The sequence below is a fragment of the Notechis scutatus genome, chromosome 1 (assembly GCF_049901735.1).
Source record: "Notechis scutatus isolate UNSWTSFEM ecotype Mainland chromosome 1, rNotScu1.2, whole genome shotgun sequence".
Lineage (NCBI taxonomy): Eukaryota > Metazoa > Chordata > Lepidosauria > Squamata > Elapidae > Notechis > Notechis scutatus.
The window spans coordinates 231,955,339-231,977,999 of record NC_142009.1 but is presented as its reverse complement, the minus strand read 5'-3'; the positions used below and the strand labels follow the sequence as shown (position 1 = coordinate 231,977,999).

The window sequence follows — 22,661 nt, the reverse complement described above, 5'->3', positions numbered from 1 at the left end:
ATTGTTTAACTATGTATTTAATTATTCTGGATGTACTATTTAGATAGAATGTACCAAGCAAAATCGGATTGGGTATTGGGCGTTATTTTAAAGGTTAATTTGATTAATTTAGGGGGGAGATAGAAAGGCATCATACTCTGATTAGTGATTTCAGGAGAAACTTCTTTTTTTTTAAAAGGAACGAGACAAAGGGACAATAAAGAATGGACAAAAGATACTAATATAATGACTCAAATTAAGATGATTAATTAAGATAGAATTAAGAAGAGTGAAATATGTGGAGAAGTTAATATAAAAGACTTAGAATGGTAAATAAAATAAGTAATGATATGTAAGATGAGCATGAATATAATTGAAGTCCATGAAGAGAGAGATACCTGGGTCCAAGTTACTTTCCAAAAAGATTTTTTTTTATGTTTTGTGTGTTGTGTGTATATGGTGTTTTTTTTTGGGAGAATTAATAAAACCTTGCAGAAATATAGAATGAGAATAATGGTAACTAAGTCAGAAAGAAATAGATGAAATAATAATAATGAAATTGAATAAGAGTAAAGAGAAGTAAAGAGAAATTGGATAAGAGGTTTTTGTATGTTTATATGGAAATGGTTTAAAAGAATTATAGTTTATCTGACTTGTTAAATTTATAATGGAAAAAGGTTTAAACATGTAATGGATAATGATGATTTGTGTGTTTTGAAAATTAATAAAACTTGTTTAAAAAAAAAACATTAGTGTTTTTTCTTTTAATTTGTTTCAACATTCAATCACTTAAAGGTAACTAAATTAACCTGATTTGTTATTAATTTAATATGGATCTGAGTTAGTTACTGTTACTTCTCCCCCCCCCCCCCCCAATGGCTTATTTATTTAGTTTTATTTATGTCCCCCAGATTTGGTTATGTAACTTTTCAGTGTGGCCTGCATCAATAAAATACAAAATATGAAACATAAAAGTAAAATAAAGATAATTAAACATAGTTTAGCTATTAATAATTTGACAAAACTGGTCCCCTCAGATATCTAATCAGGCCTTCCTTAAACTCTTTAGAGCAGGGGTGTCAAACTTACGTTGTCACGGCAGCGTCACGTGACATGTTGGGACTTTTTCCCCCTTCACTAAACCGGGCATGGGTGTGACCAGCATGTGACACATCTGGCCCATGGGCCAGGAATTTGACAGCCCTGCTTTAGAGATTTAAAGATCAATAGCAAAACTTTAAATTCCGCTTGGTAAACAATTAGCAGCCAACACAGATCTTTCAGTGTAGCATCATATGTTTCCTGTATTTTGCACTGGTTAGCAACTAGAGCCCACATTGGTACCAATTACAATTTCCAGACATTTTTCAAGGATAGCTCCACACAGCATTCATTACAGAAGTCAATACAGGTCACAATCATGATATGGATAACTGTTGCTAAATCCAGTTACCTCAGCAAAAGTTGGTGTTTACTATTCCTAATGGTATAAACAGGTTCTTTAATATACAACTATCAAATTCAGCAATAGCTGGGGGTCATGAAGCACTCTCAAACTACTCTTTCCTAGGGAGTGTAATCCTCTTCAGAACAAAGTTCACTTCAATGCCTGAGTAGTTTTCTCTTTCTCTCTTTGTCTCAATGTAATTCTCACTTATTTTCTCTCATCCAGTCGTTATAAGATTAGGTAATGCTCAAGGGTATTAATTATTTCCTTGGAGTTATGGGGTAGGAAGCAGTAGATGCTATCATTTGTGCTAATGGCATCTCATTGCAAAACTCTGAATGACTTAGAGCAATATCAAACAATATCAGAGTCAACAACCTAGATAATAGCCATATGGATGTGTCCCAATAGAACAGACTGGAAATACTACAAAGAATAAGAGGATGGTAAAAGAAAAGAGCACAAAGAAAAAGGAAGGAAATCCAATTCTTAATACTATATTTCAGACAATACTGTATTTCAGAAATAGATTACAGATTAGAGATTAACAGAGTTGGAAGGGACCTTGTAGGTCATCTCGTGATTCTAGTCCAATTCAAGCAGGAGATCCTACTACACCATTTCTGACAAATGGCACTCCAATCTCTTATTTAAAGCCTCCAGTGATGAATCTCCCACAACTTCCAAAGGCAAGTTGTTCCATTGGTTGATTGTTCTGTCAGAAAATTTCTCATTTCTAGGTGGACTCTCTCCTTGTTCAGTTTCCATCCATTATTCCTGTCTGGCCTTTGAGTGCCTTGGAAAATTGCTTGACCTCTTATTCTCTGTGGTAACCCCTCAAATATTGGAACACTCCTATCATGTCTCCCTTGGTCCTTTTCTTCACTAGACTAGCAACGGCCAATTCCTGTAACCATTCTTCATATGTTTTAGTCCCCAGTCCCCTAATCACCCTGGTTGCTCTCCTCTGCACTTTTTCTAGAATCTCAACATACTTTTAATAGTGTGGGGACCAAAACTGGATGCAATATTCTAGGTGTTGTCTTACTAAGGCTTTATAGAGTAGCATTAGTACCTCATTTGATCTTGATTGTATTCCCGTTAATGCAATTTAGGATTGCGTTGGCTTTTTTGGCTGCCACCACAAACTGCTGGCTCATATTTAACTGGTTGTCCACTAAGACTCCAAGATCCCTCTCACAATTACTGATATTAAAGCCTGGTTTCATCCAGTCTATATGTGTACTTTTGGTTTTTCTTGCCTAAGTGTAAGCCTTTACTTTCCTCTACCTTGAATTTCATTTTGTTAGATAGGGCCCAGTCAGTGTTCAAGTTTGTCAAGATCCATCTGGATCTTGAGCCTATCTTCTAGGGTGTTAGCTATTCCTGCCAGCTTAGTATCATCTGTAAATTTGTTAAGTTCCCCTTCTATTCCCTCATCTACATTGTTTATGAAGATATTGAAGAGTACTGGACCTAAGACGGAGCCTTGTGATACCTCACTGCTTACTTCCCTCCATGTAGACATAGACCCATTAAGGACTACTCATTGAGTACTGTTTGTCTGCCAGTTATGAATCCATGTGGTGGTGGTGCTATCTATCCCACTTTTTTCTAGCTTACCAAGAAGTAGGTCTACTTTGTTGAATGCCTTGCTGAAATCTAAGTATATTATGTCCACAATATTTCTCTGGTCTACTAATTTAGTCACTATGGTGAAGAATGAAATAAGATTGGTTTGGCATAATCTGTTTTTTAAAAACTCATGCTGACTGCTAGTTATTTACTGCTGTCTAGATGTTGGCAGATCTGTTTTTTTTTTTTAATTATCTTTTCCAGTATCTTCCTGGGTATTGATGTTAGGCTGATTGGTCTGTAGTTTCCTGGATCTGGTTTTTTTCCTCCTTTTTTGAAGATGGGAACCACATCAGTTTTTTTCCAGTCCTCTGTTAGTTCCCCAGTGCGCCAGGCTTTTTGAAATATGTGGTACAGTGGTTGTTCTGAAATGATATCCGCCAGCTCCTTTAGAACTCTGGGATGTAATCTGTCAGGTCGCAGTGATGGCTTCAGCCAAATGCATGTAGAACTACAAGGACACAATTTTTCAATCATCTTACAGTATTCAAGAATGGAATACTGTATTTAAGATCAATGAATATTTACTGAGTTCTTTCAGTAAGGACAACTTATTTAGTAAAGATCCTGAAACCACCTGCTTTAAGCAGGCAGGGATACTCCCCACACTTACAGAGACATTAATCACCTCCCTTAACTACGGGGCAGATCCCAACCTGGCTGACTGAATAAAGTAGGAGAAACGAACATACTCCATAGAAATGAGAGACACTACCTGTTTGTTTGGCTCTTGCTTCTCCTACTTTATTCAGGACATACTGTAGGTTGAACAGTTTATTCCAGGAGAAAACTATTCTGAAGATAAAAGAGTCCAAGTAATACAATATAAGGCTTTATAGGTAATAATAAAGTAGTCACTGTGTATGAGTTGGGCAGCCATATAAATCTATTTAGTAAATAAATAATAAGCAACATCTTGGATTGGGGCCAGAAGCAATGCAGCTGTCACTGTTATTTTGCTTGATCTGGCAAGCACCAGTCTGTTACATTCTGGCACATTCAGTTTTTCTGGGTCAGAAACAACTTCCAGGTCATCTTCAAGGGCAACCGCATATAAAGTGAATTATAATAGGCTGTTAGATGACTGGTGCCTTTGGGTCCAGGAACAGGAACAAATGGCAGAGTTGCAAAACTTAGTCAAAGGCTTTCCTGGCAATGGCTTCTATCTACTGTTCCAGCAGGAGCCATGAATCCAGGAAAATTCCGATATTTTGCACCAGCTCTTTCAGGGGAAATGTAACTCAGCTTGTTAGAACAAACATTGCATATTACTGTATTTGCAGTTTCTGGGAGGTTTTACACCAGCATACAACTCCAGCTTGCCTTGAATTCAACTAGTAATCGTGGTTACACACCCGATTTGGTGTTCTTGTCGGAGCAGTCCCAATGTGACCTGAAATTGGTGGTTCCCTTGTCATGGTTAGATCACAGTCTGGTGGCAATTAGTTTTTCAAGGGCTGTACCCCCCCTCCCCCTCAGGGAGGCAGGACCTATTACACTGGTCTGCCCCCATTGACTAATGGACCCAGATCCAAAAAGAGCTGGGGGTTATAAGTGCAGATCTACTGTACAGTCCAGCCAAGCACTTAGTCACTGTTTGGAATAGGAAGGTGACTGAGACTCTGGATAGGATTGCACCCATGTGACCTCTCCTCACCCTTAGACCTCTCAGTGCCCCATGGTATATAGAGGATCTGAAAGGGATTAAATACTTGAGGAGAGTCTAGAGCAGGGGTCCCCAACCACCGGTCCCCGGACCGGTACCGTTCCGTGGATCATTTTTTACCGGGCCGCAAAACTTGGGCGCTGCCATCTTGTTTCGACAGCGCTTCCGGGTTTTTGGTTGGAAAGCGGCGTTTGGGTGCTCGCGCCTTAGTTTCGTCGAAGGGGGGGGCGGCTTCAAACGAAGAGCCGTCCCGATGGCGGTGGAGTCTCACGTTACTCAGGTACCAGTCCGTGGAAGAATAATTGTGAAACCGGTCCCTGGTTCGAAAAAGGTTGGAGGCCACTGGTTTAGAGCACCCCTGGCAGAAGACAGGGGATGAACTCGATCGAACACAGGTAAAATCTGCTACTAAGGCCTACCTCGTGGCGATTTGTGCGGCAAAGTATAAATACTTCTAAACACTAATTGCATCTGCAGATAATCGTGCAGTGACCCTCTTTAAGGACCCTCCTCCTGGGTAAGGAGGAGATGGAGGTCCACTTGAAGGGGCGTGCTGAGAAATTTGTGGATTTTCTGTAAGATATTAGCTCAACTTCATTCCCAGTCAGTTGCCGGCGTGGTTGCTGGTCCAGTGGAAGCCCCTTAGGCAGGTTTTTGCCCTGTTATCTGGGAACAGTTTGACCCTGTTGTTCCCGAGGAAGTGGACAGGATCCTAGGGAGTATGCATGCAAGCACCTGTGTTTTAGACCCATGTCCCTCCTGGCTAGTGAAAACTTCCCAGGAGGTGATAGGCAGGTGGACTCTGGTGGTGATTAATGCTTCCCTACAGGAGTGAGCAGTGCCCTGGTACTTTAAGGAGGCTGTGGTCCGCCCTCTTCTTAAGAAGCCATCGCTGGATTCCACCGTGTTGAATAATTTCTGACTTTTGGGGGAAGGTTGTTGAGAAAGTGGTTGTGCGGCAGCTCCAGAGGTTTCTGGATGAAACAGATTATCTTGACCACTAAGAGTCAGGATTCAGGCCTGGATTTGGGACAGAAACGACATTGGTCGCACTTTTGGATGATCTCTGGCAGGAGCGAGATGGGGGTAATGCATCCATCCTTGCTCTACTTGACTTCTCAGAGGCTTTCAAGACCATCAATCATGGTATTATCTTGGAGCGGCTTCGAGGGATGGGAGTGGGAGGCCTTGTGCTATTGTGGTTCGCTTCTTTCCTCTGCAGCTGCTCTCAGTCAGTGGTGATAGGAGGGGGGAGATCCAGCCCTTGCCCACTGCTTTGTGGGGTTCCGCAGAGCTTGATACTCTCTTCGCTCTTTTTCAACATTTTTATGAAGCCACTGGGTGAAATCACCATCACCATGGACTGAGGTATCACCAGTATGCTGATGATACTAAAGCTGTATGTCTCGGCCCGTGATGAGTTAAGTGATGCCATGTCCTCCCACTCTCAGTGCCTGGAGGCTGTTAGGGGCTGGATGGGGAGCAACGGGTTGAAACTAAACCCTTGCAAGACTGAGTGGCTCTGGGTTTGGGGTTCGTTGGCTCAGAGAGAATTGCCACCTTTGGTCTTGGATGGGGTGGCACTACCCCAAACAGACCCTGTGCATAATCTAAGCATTTTCCTGGACTCATGACTCCTGCTCAAAGAGCAGATGGCAGTCATGGCCAGGAGGATCTTTGCGCAACTGCGGATGGTGCACGAGTTATGTCCTTTCCTGGACCAACAGTCCCTACTCAGTCACTCATGCCCTAGTCACTTCCTGTCTTGACTATTGCAACATGCTCTACCTGAAGCTGCCCTTGAAGAGCATCCGGAAGCTCCAGTTAGTGCAAAATGCAGTGCCCCACATGGTTTTGTGCAGACCTCAGTGTGCACAATATATCACCTCTCCTGTGGGAGCTGCACTGCTTGCCGATTTGCTTCCGGGTGCAATTCAAGGTGCTGGTTGTCACCCTTTATGGCTTGGGACCAGATTATCAGAGGGACCGTCTCTTGCCGCTCACATCTACCCGACACATCAGAGCGGGGAGGCAGGGAATGTTGCGGGTCCCATCCCCAAGGGAGATACACCTAGTGGGACCCAGAAGAAGGGCCTTCTCTGTGGTGGCTCCCTCTCTCTGGAAGATCATTCCCCTAGAGATTAGATTGGCCCCCACTCTAATACTCTTCCAGAAGGCGCTGAAGACCTGGTTCTGCCAGTGGGCCTGAAAAAATCCGAAGTGGGATGGAGTCCATTAAATGGCTCATGTGATCTGCTGTCGCTGGGGTGGGGGGTGGGAGTTGGGGAGTGATTTTGTTATATTATATTACATTAATTTATTTGCTTCTTTTTGTTGTTCTTATTGTTTTAAATGTGTTTTTATGTTCTGTAAGTCGCCTTGAGTCGCCATGGGCGAATAGGCGGCAATATAAATTCAATTTATATATAATCATGTGTGTGTGTGTGTGTGTGCACTAAGTCAGGATTTCCACTGGATTTTCCACTTAGCCTATGGCAAAGATGTAAAGCTAAGTATCATCAATACATAGATTATATTAAATACAAACCTGACAGATCATCTCCCCCAGAGTCTACAACAAAAACACTTTGCGAAAAGTACAGGACTCAAAAAAGTTAGAATGTAGGTTGTGCAGAAAGAGTGAATATGTTAAACACATATCCTTCAGAAGTGTGTGTGTGTGTGTGTGTGTGTGTGTGTGTATATTCTTAAGTTTTCGCGGGTACTTACATGTATGGCATTCGGCTTTGTTCGGGTATTTTCCCACGTCATTGTAGTTGTTCTTTTAAAGTTGTAGCAACGTTTCAGCAGAATCTCACCTGCCATCATCGGGCTTCTGTATAGTGTTCGTCTGTGAGTCAGACTTTTACAGTGGTTTCAGATTTAAATTTGGGGCAGCCTATTGCTGTGCCAGAATGGTTTTTTCTTCATCCTGATTGGTTGGGAGTCTTGGTCTGTGTTTATTGGTCTCGGAGTTTGCTGTGTTCTGCTTGATTGGTGTCTCTAATATCTTCTGTCTGTTTTTTGGCTCTTTTTGTATCTTGATTGGCTGGCAGCATTGTGTTACTTTATTGGAGGCCTTTAGTGCAGCTTGGCTTCGGGTAAATGGACGGCTATCATTAGTTAGGAAGCTGGGTTTCATCTGGGTGCCTGGTTGGCGTGTGTTTGAGCTGGAGGTATCAGGGGGGATCTGTTTGTGCCCAGGTGTTTGCCTGGCTTGTGGTGTGGATATTTTTTTGTTTGTGAGTGCAGGCTTCCAAATGATTGACAGCCTGGTGGAATCATCTCTTCTATTCATGCTTTCTGGTCTCTTTTCAATCTCTATGGCTTCTCTGATGATTCTGTGGCTAGGGTTTTTATAGTGGCTAGGGTTTTGGTGCCATTGAAGTTGATGCTATGACCTGTGGCTTCCATGTGTTGGACAAAGCCGAATGCCACATATATATATATGATTTCTGAGGTTTTCACGGGTATTTGTATGTGGATCTTTGGTTATTCGGGTTTTCTCCCGTGTAAAATTGGAAGTATTTTGGTGACATTTCGACGAAATCTCATTCATCATCTTCAGGCTTGTGTCTTCGGCTTTGTGCTTCTTGGAGTAATGTGAGCTTGCAGCTGTTTTTTCTTTTAACTGCCAGTGGGAGTGCGCCCTCATTAACAAACGACCAGACCCACACCCACGAAGGCCACACAAGATGCTACCACCACACTTCCACGTAGAAAGCAGATTCACACCCACACAAATGATGAGACACGACCACGGACCAGAAGCCGTACTGCAGCTGCATCACTACCCGGTTCAAACCCCTCCAACCCATACATGAAGCAAACTGACGCCCAACATAAAGATGTGGCACGACCACAAACGCGAAGCCAAACAACAGGATCACAGCTCACCAACTCAAATCCCCCGACAACTAAGACTAACCTGAACACAGCCAACCCCCCACCTGAACAGAACACCCCCCCAGCCAATCAGAACACAGCCAACCCCCTAACCAATCAGATCACAACCAGGTCCCCAACCAATGAGAACACACCCCCAGCCAATCAGAACACACCCAGTCAAGTCGTACTCCCACTGGCAGTTAAAAGAAAAAACAGCTACAAGCTCACATTACTCCAAGAAGCACAAAGCCAAAGACACAAGCCTGAAGATGACGAATGAGATTTCGTCAAAACATCGACAAAATGCTTCCAATTTTACACGGGAGAAACCAAAGATACACACACACACACACACACACACACACATATATTTCTGAGGTTCTCGCGGGTATTTGTATGTGGATCTTTGGTTATTCGGGTTTTCTCCCACGTAAGATTGGAAGTATCTAGGCAACGTTTCGATGAAGTCTCATTCATCATCTTCAGGCTTGTGTCTTCGGCTCTGTGCTTCTCTGAGTAATGTGAGCTTGCAAGATTCTGCTGAAACGTTGCTACAACTTTAAAAGCACCACTACTATGACGTGGGAAAATACCCGAACAAAGCTGAATGCCATACATGTAAGTACCCACGAAAACTTAAGAAAAAAAAAAATATATATATATATATATATATATATATATATATATATATATATATATATATATATATATATATACACACATTTTCTGCAGAATTAACACTCCTACAACAATTCATGTAATTCTTTACCCTTTAATCCTCACTTTTCATGTCTAAAATGCCAGTTTTTCCTTTCCTTTCCTTTCTTCCACACAAAAGGAAATAAAAAGGATTAACTAAACCTGTATGTAAAGACAGTACTGCCTAATTATATTTGAAATGGAACATTATTATTTCATTTATTTTATTTATTTGCTGCCTATCTCACCATGGGGCTATTCTAAGCAGCTTACAACGCTTTGATTGAAACCAATCCAATACTCCATTCTGTGAACTCACAAGTATAAATAAGACTCTAGGTTTGCATAAAGAAAAAAAACCTTATTTTTAATAATATTACTGGGTAGTGGTCGTGGTAGTAGAACATTAATAGGTTTGAATAAGGAAGATTGCAACTTAGTGGACACTGCATTCACAGTTTATAACTAGATCTAAATGCCAATGGGTGCAAGTGATTCCTATTATAAAATCAAATCAATATTTTTAAAAGCAATGAAACATCAACTTAAAATCTTAAAAATATTATTTTATACCACGAGATGTGTATGCTGTTATGAAAATCAGGCATTAATGTACAGTACTCTCATGTCTTCACTCAGGTCAAATTTATATACCGCTCATGAATAACTGTGATCTACATTAATATTGTTAAGATAAAAAAGCAGCTACTGATACTTCCAAAGAATATTACCCAAACCATATATATTCCAGAACTTACATATTTTTCCTTGAAAATCAGAACAAAACGTACCAAAAACATAAGCGCATTAGGATAAATATCTGAGATTGAATAGAATAGAAATGAGATTGAAATCCAAAAGCAACAATTCCTTACACACAAAATTTAAAGAATATTCCATTTCCTCGTATGTAATACGCACTTTTTTTCAGTAGAGATGTGATTCAGAAATACTGCAATGGAATGAAAACTTAAGCTTAAATCAGAATGAAAATGTAGGAGATGACCAGGATGAGCCTGAGGGCAGGGTCAAATGCATCATTAGTTTAAGCGCCCCGTAAGAGATCCAAGTCTAGCCTCCACTTCTCATCTGTTGCCAATTTGCCTTGACCATCAGTCATTCAGATTCTTGTTATAGGTAGCATGAAACAAACTTGTAATACTTTTTGAATTCTATCTTGCTCTTCTGACTTTTTGTACCTGACAGAAAATTTTAGAAAGTTATTATTCCTTAATTAAGAAGTAAAAATTTCTTTCCCCCGCAGAAGTCTTCTCCAAACTCTCCATTTATTCTTTCTTGACATAAATGCTTCCTGATTAAAAATGAATAATTATAATCCTACATACAAAATATAGAAAGGGAGTGTACTGAATAAATGCTCCATAGTATCTATGATACCATCTATGTACACTATATTATAATAAGTTTTTGTAAATTAGAATGATAAAAATGCCAACTATGCACAAAGTACTTTCAATGACCAACATATATAATTATATGGGTGTATAATGTTATAGAATGCATAAGCATTATTAACATACCTAAGGAATCACAATTAATAAAGGGGATTCAAATTCATGGTATCATAACCAAATCAAGTAATCTACTTCTTGAAGATAAAGGTGTGTGTTGTTCTGCTTTTATTAAACAAGATGTTGTTCTGCTTTTAATAAATAAGATGTTGATTATTAACACTTCCTGTAACTACCCAAAATAAAAAGCTAAAATTCACAATTTCACTAAAGAAGAACCATTGCTCAAAGCACATACAGGAAGCCATTTAAAACTACTCCATTGATCATTGTTAGTCTGTTTCCTGAAAAGCAGGGCACTGTAAAAATCTTGTGGGTTCAAATAGTCACAACTTCCTAGCTTCCAGCTAGAACCAGTTTCGCACACTAAAAAAAAATCCTTGTCCAACTTAAAATAGAAAGAAGACAGTTTTAATTGTCCAAAGTCCCTTCACTCATTCATATAAGTCTTCCAGAACAGTTTAAGATATAGAACAAATTTTCTTCCTTCTCAGCTTAAAGAAGAAAATTATTCTTGAATGAGCCAATTTGGTACAGTGGTTTAAGGCTGCAGGCTACAAACCAGAAGATCATGAATTCTAGTTCTGTCTTAGGCACAAAGCCAGCTAGGTGACCTTGGACCAATCACTGTGTCTTGGTTCTAGAAAGGAGGCAATGGAAAATCACTTCCAAAAAAGTGCAGGGATCATAGTGTCCAGGAAATTGCTAGGAATGTTTTTTTTTAAAAAAAAAAAAAAAACCTTCTGACTTAGAAGTATGTACTTCACACACACACACACATACACACACACACACACACACACACACAAACACACTTCTTTAAAGGCACATCAAGCCAATTTGGAACTTGATGTGTTTTCAAAGTGCCCCAAAATAGCAATATGGAAGATTACTCGCCACTTGTCTATATGCCCTTCAGTTTCAAACTGGAAAGAAAAGTTGGAGCTCATTTTATTTTATGTAAATGAATATTCTGGTGGTGAAAGATTACTATTTTACTTAATGCTTTTAACTACCTATCTTTTGATTTCACACAACAGAATTATGCTGATCAGGAGATAGTTTGAAAAAATTTGGGTGTGTGTGTGTGTGTGTGTGTGAGTGAGAGGGGGGGGGGAGGGAGGGAGAGAGGGAGGGAGGGAGAGAGAGAGAGAGAGAGAGAGAGAGAGTCACATGTACTGTATGCTAAGAATTTCTAGCTTGCTGGCAGCCATTCCAGGTATCAAGGCAAAACCCTAGAGCATTAAGAGTCAATCCAGAACACACTATTCTTTGAGTGCATTAGTGCTAGGCTCCCAAGTAGCAAAACAGGTTAGACCAGGAGGTTTCAACTCATTCAGGCACAGAAACTAGTAGCATAAATATTGCTCTCTCTTTCCTCAAATATAGTCTTTTATAAAAGCTCATCAAGTTTTCCTGGAACCCTAGATTTCCACTGAATACAGTTTGAGAAACAGGAAGGAAGGAAGGAAGGAAGGAAGGAAGGAAGGAAGGAAGGAAGGAAGGAAGGAAGGAAGGAAGGAAGGAAGGAAGGAAGGAAGGGACTCTTTATTCAAATTCAGCGTATTTTTTATTCCACAAAGCTTTCTTTTGATACAACGTACAAGGTGCTATTCAATCTATTGCTCTTTTCCAAGCAATTCAAATAAATGATCGTGTCATAAGGTTGTGAATCACACTAAACAAAGCAGATTTCCCTATAAGATTTATATTCTTGCTAACAAATGATTTCATGGATTGCTTACTTCTGAAAAATATTGATATGTTGACACTAATCTTACTTAGAGGATTTACCGATTCTCACAGAATGACCTCTTTGACACACACATATTGCAAAATATGGTAAATGCCTCTATATAAGCAAGCAAAACAAAAAGTTACTTTTCCCAAAATGGAGTATTGTTATAAATACTGCTATCATATGCAGTTATTGATTTAAATAGTTTTATCACATTTATATCCCTATTATTTTTTACAAATCATTATGTTGTGGCTCCTTCCTATTTTCCCCACAACTATCACTTGTGGGGAAGTATGTTGAGTTGAGAGAGAGTGACTCCTGCCTTGGGCTGGGATTTAGACTAGAAGACCTCCAAGATCCCTTTTAGCCCTATGATTCTATGACAGAGTCATCCAGCTGGCTTCCATGTCAAGGAATAGACTAGAAATCAGTGTCTCATCCAGTATCTTAACCACTTCACTGAACTAGTAGTTGCTATAATTGATAATAAAGATAATAACTGAGAGCTAACTAGAAGCTGGAGCAGTATCTGTCACTATGGCACAACTCTTCTGGATTCAGAGTAAGGAATGTATTGAAAGGAGAGCTAAATGGGGCTGAATCTGTAACACATTAATGAGAGAAATTAATTAGTACATGCAATATACTAAATCAAAACTTTTCAAAGTTTCAGTGCTTCTTGAAGCTTAGTACCTTCACCTCAGTGTACTGAATTAGAAACTGGTAACTGTTTTTTTCTCTTCTCACTTCTCTATGTCATGAAGAAAATAGTATCCAATCCACATTATTTTTGCATATCACCAATGAATATATATGCTAAGATTTAATCTTATATTATAAACTGAGGTTACAGTACAAGCAGTCTGTACTAGCAGTCCGCGAGAAGGCTGAAGTAAAGTAAGAGGCAAAATTTGCTTAATGGTTATGCAATTGCACAATTGTAACTGGTTTTTGTTATGTTTGCAGATATCTTTCTCTGGACAGGGTGCAGGAGAGGATTTTTGTGTGCTTATAAAAAGCTTTCATTTAAAGTTCTACATTTTTTGTGCTTTGTTCTATACTGTGCTATATAGAAGCAAGTATATGCTCTGACATTTGGAGACTTTTACCTTCTAGTCAAAGAAGGTTGGGGCATGGAAGCATTAATTATACCCTAAGGAAGTGAGGAGTTGGGAGAAAGTAAAAGAACACAATTTAATCACAAAATAAACATTATTATTTTTTTGCTGTTTGGCATCCTGTTAATCAAAAACTTACATTGGTTTGGGCACAAAAACAAAAAAAAATTAGGCTTTGGTGTTCAAACATAAGCAATGATTAAAAGAAGCCAGGATTCCTAAGTAACGACACCATCTAAATGTGGTTTGTTGTCACCCCCCTCTAAATTTGTACCTTGTAATGTGTTTGGATTTCAAACAATGAGGCTTAAACAATTATTTAGCAGCATGAAGGACCAGATCGTACTTTTAAAAGGAAGATTTAGATTGTTAGGGGTGGAAAACCAAGAAGGAAGCAATAAAAGTTACAACTTCCCCAAAGCTACTTATAACTCAGTTTTGAAGATACGGTGCTGCACCACTACCACCCGCAGTCATGTCATTATTATTTTGGCTTCCCTCTTACCTTTATAGCCATTTGCAGCATTCAGTGATTACATGACTACAATTATGGTGACTTTTTTGCCCATTTTGGAGGGAAAAATTCATTGGTGGAAATTAATTTGCTTAACGACTGTGGTGCTTGCTTAGCAGCTGACACAAAAATGTCAAAAAAATTGTCTTGGTCATGTAATGCCTCAACTTATGACCACAACAACTTACAACCATAATTCTGGGTTCAATTATGGTTATAAGTAAAAGACTACCTGTGTGGTCTAAAATGTGATCTGTTATCTGTTAACTTTGGATAATTTTCCTCAGTGAATAAACAAGTATATTTTTACTCATTTACTTAACTGGGTCCTTTTCATGTAGATTTAGGACTTGGGTGTGGAACATGTTTTAAGTCATATTTATACAAAGAATTCAAAAGATTTCCCAAATTTTTAAGCCCCATTGTAGCTCTTCTATTATAAAACAGCATATTTATTTATTCATTTTATTTTATTTCTATAGCCAAACACCTCAACAAGTGACTGGGTGGTATATATCATAAAGATACTTTAAAAATATTATTTAACACTCTTTAACACTTTAATACTCTTGGGCCCCTGGGCCTGGGCACATAACCAGGTTTTCACGGCCTTAGGAAAGCAAACCTAATCCCTGAAGGGAATTTATTCCAGAAGACAGGGGCTGTGGCAAAGAAGGCAGATCTCCTAGTCCCTGCCAGTCAGCATTCCATGGCTGACAGCACCCATAACATACCCAACCTACTGGATTTGGTTGGTTACCGAATTGGATGGCTAGAAATGACTGGGAGAAGCCAGTCCATTAAGTAACCTGGCTCCAAGCCATGATAATCTTGAAAATTAAAATATGAAACTAGTGTTTGCAGTTAATCTGTTGGTTACATTATTACTCTTTCCCAGCTTTGTTATCAGTAATCCTTTAACCTGAACTGAAGTCTTTTACATATTAAATATTTGCTCTGTTACTGCACTATGATCTTCATAAAATCAAGAACAGTTGGTCCAGCATTTAAATCGCTATCTGTGAACCTAAGCATTTTTAAAATGAAGTTTGTACCCCTGCAAGTATAGTTTTCTCCTATGGTTTCAATCTATCCATAAGATCAAGCAAAGTTTATGTACTTCAATTCAACAATCTATCAGACCCAGGAAACATATCTTTTTTGTTATGAACCTACCCTCGGAAATATCTCCCCACAAATCCAGATGGCTCCCATTCTAATTATGTTCTTTAGAAATGTGGCTATTCTCTCAGATTTTCAAATACAATGGATATGAAGCTCTGTTGGTGGTTTTTTAATATTGTTATTTCAAAATGTTACAATTTTTATTTATTGTTCATCTTTATTGTTTTTCTGTTTTTAAATTGGAAGCTGCTTGGTGTCATTTTACTATTAAACAGCATCCAAATCAAATAAAAAACAAATAAATTTCCAAGCTGACTTGATTATGCTCAGATTTTTAGCCTCACATTTTGGAATATCAATGCAACAACAAATCACACATTAAGAATGTAATATTACATGGATGATCAACAATCCATTAACATTTTCACAATGACTCACAATACATTTTGGAGAAGAATGTTAGCATATTCTGTCTCTACCATACTTTGCTGAAAATAAATTATAAGTGCTAGAATGAACAGAGTTTCCATATTTATATTTTCAATTTTCAATAAGAATATTTGCAATATTAATGAACAATGAAGAATGTATTACAAAATTTTGTTGAGCTCAATTCCTTAACAAGTGCAACAATTATATACGTTTTAAAATTAACAGACCTTCTCAAACTTTCACTAACTTTGTAAGATGTTTGTGTATAAAGAATGATGTATAAATATCTATATCTGTCTTTACTGAAAAAATATTTTTGAAGCAGGTAGGCAAAGCGAATCATATCTCTATTTACTTAGCAATGTTTATAATTTATTATTTAATATCCAAAAGTAATATATATGCTAACATTTCCCCTCGTTAAAGAGATTTTTCAAGTCATTTTAAAATAAAACTTTAACATTTGAGGAATTATCTTTCAGTTTAGTGTCAGATTCCACCTATCACATTAGTTGTACAACTATTCCAATTTACATTCCACTGTGAACTACATCAGTAGTTTCTTTAATAAGAATGTGACTGTTGAAATATAAGATTGCAAAAATACATTATAACTTACAAGACAGTAACACTTTTCAGATGCCAACTTTATGAAATGATTGATGGCACCTAATTTATAGGAAACAGATCTCCTGCAAAATCTTAAAAATTCATTTTTGAATGCAGCAGAGCGCTATATTATCAGACTATCGGCACTTAAATTTTCTAACTAAACTAAGTTAATTTGGAACATGAAGACCTATATTCAAATCCATTCTTAACCATGGGAATTTATGAGACAATGTTTGCATAGTTACTATTCTTTCACTCCAATATGCTTCACAGGGCTACTGTTATACATAAAAATTGAAAACAAGAACATGCCATCTTTTATGAATTCTATATTAAATGCAGAGATAGTACCACAATAATGCTGAAAATAAATGAACAGAGTCTGTAAGAGAATACTGGTATGGCATAAAGTATAACAACACAACACAAATTCTTGCATGATAAAAAGGTTTAAAAGTCTCATCTTTCCATCAATGACCCATAATGTCATTTTTCCAACTGATCAGGCCTATAAAACCCAAGATAACGTCATCTTCAAGTTTGACTTCTGATGACTCCAATGATACATTTCTGTTACTTCTTCGCCAACAATAGAGAGGTGATTTTATGCTGTTTTTTCCCCAGAAAGTTTTGTCATTCTAGCTTTCCAGGTGGCCTCACCTTCATGTATTAGCTAAGTCTGACCATGCTAAGCTTTCTGAAATCAACTAAACTGGAGCAAATGTTCAGGGGAACATTGAAAAAAAAATCCAGGAAAATTTTTCTTTTTCAAACAATCTTTCTATGGAGTTATGCATCTTTACACAAAATATAGTCATTTTGTGATTTAAGTTTAACATAGCATCTGAATCCAGGGGGAGGATTAGAATAATTCAATTTAACCAAAGTATTTTCTATCATTTTCAAGCAAATCAAGGTTTTAACCATTGAGTCATATCACATGCTAACGTGCAGAATTGAAGCCTCCTAGCAGAAATGAGAGAGAGGGTAAGAGTGCCTCTGCTACAGTACTAGTTTCTTTTTCATATGTACAGGGCAATACTACTGTACTTAGAAGCAAAGAAGCTGGAGAAAGAATTATTGCTTCTACTTTACATGTACTACAGTATGTGAACCATGCAATGTAGTCAGTAAATATGGCTCATGACTTTGTGTAACTTAATTTGGCTTACTGAATGAACCAGTCATGGTTTTACATGTTATGTGAATATATAACCACAGTAACTGGGAGAGAGGAAATAATTTGGTGGTAGTTTGCCTAAAAGATAACTTTAAGCTACAGTTAATGAACCTGATTTGTTTGGATATAAATCACACTTGATAATTACTGTAGTTCTCAGTTTGGATGTCATAACAAACAGCAGTTGAAAACAGAAGTAAATACTGTCACGTTCCTCCTCCAAGCCAGCCAGGGAAAGGGTAACAGTTTAGCAACCTATACAAACCAAAGAGGTACACTTATGTCTCCATAACACATATTGTGGGAGTCCTTCTATTTGAATCCCAAACAGAAGCCATTAATATTTAAGACAGGAAATGACATTGCCATAGTTGTACTGAAATAAACAGATTTTACATGCTGTTATGGTATTTAATTTTTGTTTTATGAAAGTGAGATTGCAAAAAAAAAAGTTTCTCTGTGGAGGTCAGGAATGCTAAAAGTTAATAATATAATATTTCGAAGGAAAACCCTTTTAATGGAAAAATATTTCCTAGAAAATATACTGTGTTTTAAAATCAATACAGAATTAGTATAAAAATCTTTACACAAAAAGCTGTCTCAAATTTCCTCTTCTATAAGGCATAATAGCTTAAAATTCTTTTAAACTATCAGATTTTAGTCTCATTAAAATATTATCTATTTATCTCATTAAAATAGTTACACCATTGTCATAATTTTCTAATGCAGATTTCACCAATGTGATGGACCCAATATATGAACTGAGAATTTGGAGGACTGCTGTCTCAACATTTCTGGAGAACCTCAGATTGGGAAAGTAGCTCTAATTAATTGACTAAGTGACTGGCTTTTGTTGCTGAAACCTACCTGTATAAGAATCTTGTGGGTACAGATTTAGTTTTAATATAGATCAAAAGGTAAATATTTAAAAGTACTTTTATTCCAGAGCTCTAGAACAATTGTTTCCTTTATGAGTCCATTTTGATGAATATATAATGTCATTTGTTAATTTGTTTTTGGAGTTACTGTCTTTAGAAAAAGACATGATCACAGATATGGAAGTATTGCTAATACACTTAAAAAGGGAGATAAAGTTAGTTTTCAACCATTTTTAAAAATGATTACATGCTAATTAACAGAAATAGATGTACTGTGCCCTTCTTATTGATAAAAGACTTATTCTTCAATATTTAAAAGATAATTATACTGCATTTTCTATCAGTGGACTGAAAATCTGATGTTACTTGCAACTAATGAACAGGTATAGATTATGCATGTATACTTAAAATGAATATTGTAATCCTTTACTGAAAGGATTGTGTAAAGTATTATTTACATATATACATGCATGAGAAGCCCTATATATGTATGAATTTATCCTTGTCTTTGATCTTTTTCATATTTTTAATTTAAACTCCTGTTCAGTATAATACAGTAATAAAACACTCCAGGTAAGCTTTGAACTACAGCTGAAAATGTCAACTCATCATTTTATTATTCATAGGATTCTAAATTTCAAAACATGGGAAGCCTATAAATGAGTGCCAATATACAATATATTAGTTAGCTCTAATTTTGCCATCAGTTCTGAAAGCAATTTCATTCAGGAATAAGAATTGTAAAGAATGGTAGAAATCTGATTACCCAGCTCCTTTAACAAAAGCCCCACACAATTTTTTGATTCTATTGACAATGACAACACAAAACTGACTTTTGTTAGAGACAAAAGCAATACAATATTTTCAAGCCTTGGAAAAAAGTACCTAATGCTCTTTTTCACTTGCATTCACATAGTATTTATTATGGGTAGTAAGGAGGCATCTGTTCATGAAGATATAACTGTACAATGAATACAACTATAGGAACCTTGTTCTAAAATTGATCATTAGTTTTAAATCATTAACCCAAGAGAGGAGGCCACACCTGAGCCTAGCTTCATGCAAACAGTACTTGTTTACACCTTTAAAGAAATTAGCTATCTCCACAATGCTTTTCTGTAGAACTATTACTAATCAAAGAAATTGCATAATTTAGTATGCTGAACTCCACCCATTTAAACTATGTTCTAAGTTTGAATTATAGCCATGAAGTGATTATCCTTTTTAAAAGCTCTTCATTGATCCATAATTTTTATATGTCCTTTTAACCCATAACTTTATCTATCCTTTTAATAAACATATAAACCTTTAATAAACCTTAATCACTCAAATAATAAATTACTTTTTAAAATTAGAAATCTTTGGAGGCAATTTATTTCTCATTTTGTCTTTTTCCACTTTTGTTCCATTCTAATACGGTAGTGGGACCCTGGGCAATAATCAAAATACAAGTACTTATCTTACTCAAACCAACATGGCTACAATCTCTTGAGCAATTCCAAATCATAAGGCAAGATGTCCTTTATTTCAATGTACATTTACACACACACACACACACACACAACTTTTAATGGACACTATATCGCCTGACAAAAATTACATGATAGAAGCATCTCCTTGCAGAAACAACCTTCAAAGATGATAGATCCATTATTTTCCCAGCTAGGTTCATAGAAAGATTTTCAGTTTTTCTGCAAAGTAAATGTTTATATATACATATCCAGCCCAAAGGCATTTGATTATGAATCTAGACTCTTTATTTTCCACAAAAGGCACCATCATGCACAGATTCAACAGGGGGGGGGGGCAGACCTCTCCACTTTAAATCCACCCCCCATGCCCCATGGTATTAGGAACACTTCTTAACCTTTTGTCATCTCCCTTTTCCACAAGCATTGGAAGCACATACAAGAACCAATTTCAGCTTGCTACACTGCAGTTCCATGCTGCATCCGTCCTTCCTTACCCAACATTTTCAACTCCCCGGCAGATTAATCCCCTCCACAGGCCACACCACCCTGATTCTACCGATTTCTTGGGGAAAGGGTGAGAGACCGTGAGGAGGAGGGGGGGAACGACCCAAGGCCACATAGGAAAAGCCTCCGCTTCCCGGGAAAGCAACGCTTCCTTCCTTCCAACCCCACCTCTTCCACCACATACCCGGGTTTGGCAAGGGGAGAGGCGGGGAGGGGAGCAGCAGAAGCACCTGCTTGGGCACGAGAGCGACAGGATCGCTTGCCTGCTTACCGTCCAGCTCCCACGCTGCTGGTGCCGGGGGAGGAGGGATGCTTCTCCGTTCCCCTTGGCAACCAGGCCCTCCACCTCTGGCGGCGGAGTTGCCGGTTGGCGGGGCGGGGGGGGAGATGTGAGGGAGGGGCGCGCGCTCTTCCCCCTCCTGCCCTCCCTGCGCGCGCTCCCGTGCTGCCATATGCCAAGGCACAGACGCCTCTGCACTCGCTCGCTCCCGCGCCAGAGCGGCCTCGGCCTCGCGGCTTTCTCCGTCTCCAGCCCCGCCCGCCCTGCCTCCTCCTCCTCCTCCTCCCGCCAAGAGGTGCGCCGCGGCTCCTTCACCCGCAGCGAGAAGTGGGCATCCGCCCTCCATGGACCGCCACCACCTCTCCCGTCCCCCTCCCGGCCGTCCTCCAATCGCTCATCCGCTCACCTTTTTGCCGCCGCCTGCGGCGCCGCCGCCACCGGGCCAGAGCCACTGCTGCTGCCGCCTCCATGCCGGGGCTTCTCAGCCCCGCAACTCTTCAACGCCGCCTCCGCCTATGCCAGGGCCGCCTCCGCCTGTGCCGGGCCGCCCACTGCGTCAGCTTCGTAAACCCCACTACGCACCCAGCGGTAACTATGGCTACGGTGGGTGTGCGCGCGCCCCCTCTGGTGGCCAGTGTTGCAACCTGGCAGGGACGGTTGATCACAGATGCCCCAAGCGTGGCCAAGAGGATTTCCCCCTGCCCCTCTGGGCTGAGGAAGACACTGCTGAAATATGGGGAAAAGACATTGCTTGCTTTTTATTAATCTTTCAAAAGAGGATTTGCGAGAGTCTATTTATGAAATACCTCACTTCTCCATAAAGGGAACCCTGCTTTTTGATCCACCCTTCACTTGAATGGACAAAAGCAGTGACTTCAAGGCATTCACAGATGGAAGAGCTGCGCTCTTTAATCCTAAATACACAGGGAATAAAGTGCTGTATTACACAATCAAAGGAAGCTATGAAGCAGTATTTAAAATGAATACATTGCTTTTTAAATGTTTTATCTGCGATATGGAAATAAGGTTCTGTAGCTGTTGAGCCTTAACAAATAGCATTATTTTCTCAAGAGCCAGGTATAAATAAATATGAAAGGGACATTGGAAGGGTGGAGAAAGCTGTAGCAAGGAAACTAATTTAGATAAGAGCAAAAGCGGTAGGTAGAAACTGCTGAAATTTTCTATAACATTAATTGTAATAAATGAAAGCTTTTTTTGCACTATGAAGATGTTTTGTGTGCCTCTAAGACATAAAAAGATAAAACACATTAGTTCATCTATTGCTTCTGTGAAGTAAGGAACGCAGGGCTGACTACACAGTCTTCCTTTATATAGTGCCTGTGGATGTCCTTCCATTTCAGTCATTCCTAGTGTGCATGATAAATAGAAGATTACTACTACATGAACAAAACTATTGAAAAAAGATTTCATCTGCTTCTTCAAAAGCTTTGCTTTGATCACAGCTCCCAATGGTATCAAGTAACTCAAGATAATTGAGAATAGTAGTCAACCAATATTGTGCAAGAAGTTGTATTGGAGAAAAAGAAAAATCCAATTGATTGTTTTTCAAAATAATTTGCAACTTACTTTTATAAGATTCAGATCTCTCAAACTGGCTCATAATACCGACCACCATAAAATTATCTATAAGAATAAATCACATAAATTAGCAACAGAGACTATAAATAACAGCATTAAATTCAGCATCGGCATTCATATTGAATTTTTGATTTTCATCTTCAGCTCTTAGCAACCATTTTCACAGCTTCCTCCAAACCCCCAATGTTGGAATAATTAATGGTGGACTGTTTGTAAAGATCACTCTGATCTAATCACAAATAACACTCTGATTTGAAGATAGATTTTAGTCTGATAGCATTTGATATACGAATTAAAAATTATTTTCCCTTTTCTAATTGTGCAATGCCACATTTGCAGTATAAAATATATTGGGGCCAA

General features: G+C 38.6%; 1 protein-coding gene across 7 annotated transcripts in view; it reads right to left on the bottom strand.

Annotated features, from left to right (window-relative positions):
• Positions 1–21,240, bottom strand: part of DAGLA (diacylglycerol lipase alpha) — a 93,958-nt gene extending 72,718 nt beyond the window's left edge. For 2 of the 7 annotated variants that reach the window (XM_026682602.2, XM_087950634.1), the window contains exon 1: positions 21,109–21,225. The gene's annotated coding sequence lies outside the window, so the exon portion shown is untranslated. Of the gene's footprint in view, positions 1–10,235; positions 10,514–20,693; positions 20,953–21,108 lie in introns of those variants that run through there. The other 5 variants (XM_087950632.1, XM_026682599.2, XM_087950631.1 and 2 more) reach the window with 5 other exon arrangements.
• Between the last annotated feature and the right edge of the window lie 1,421 nt (positions 21,241–22,661).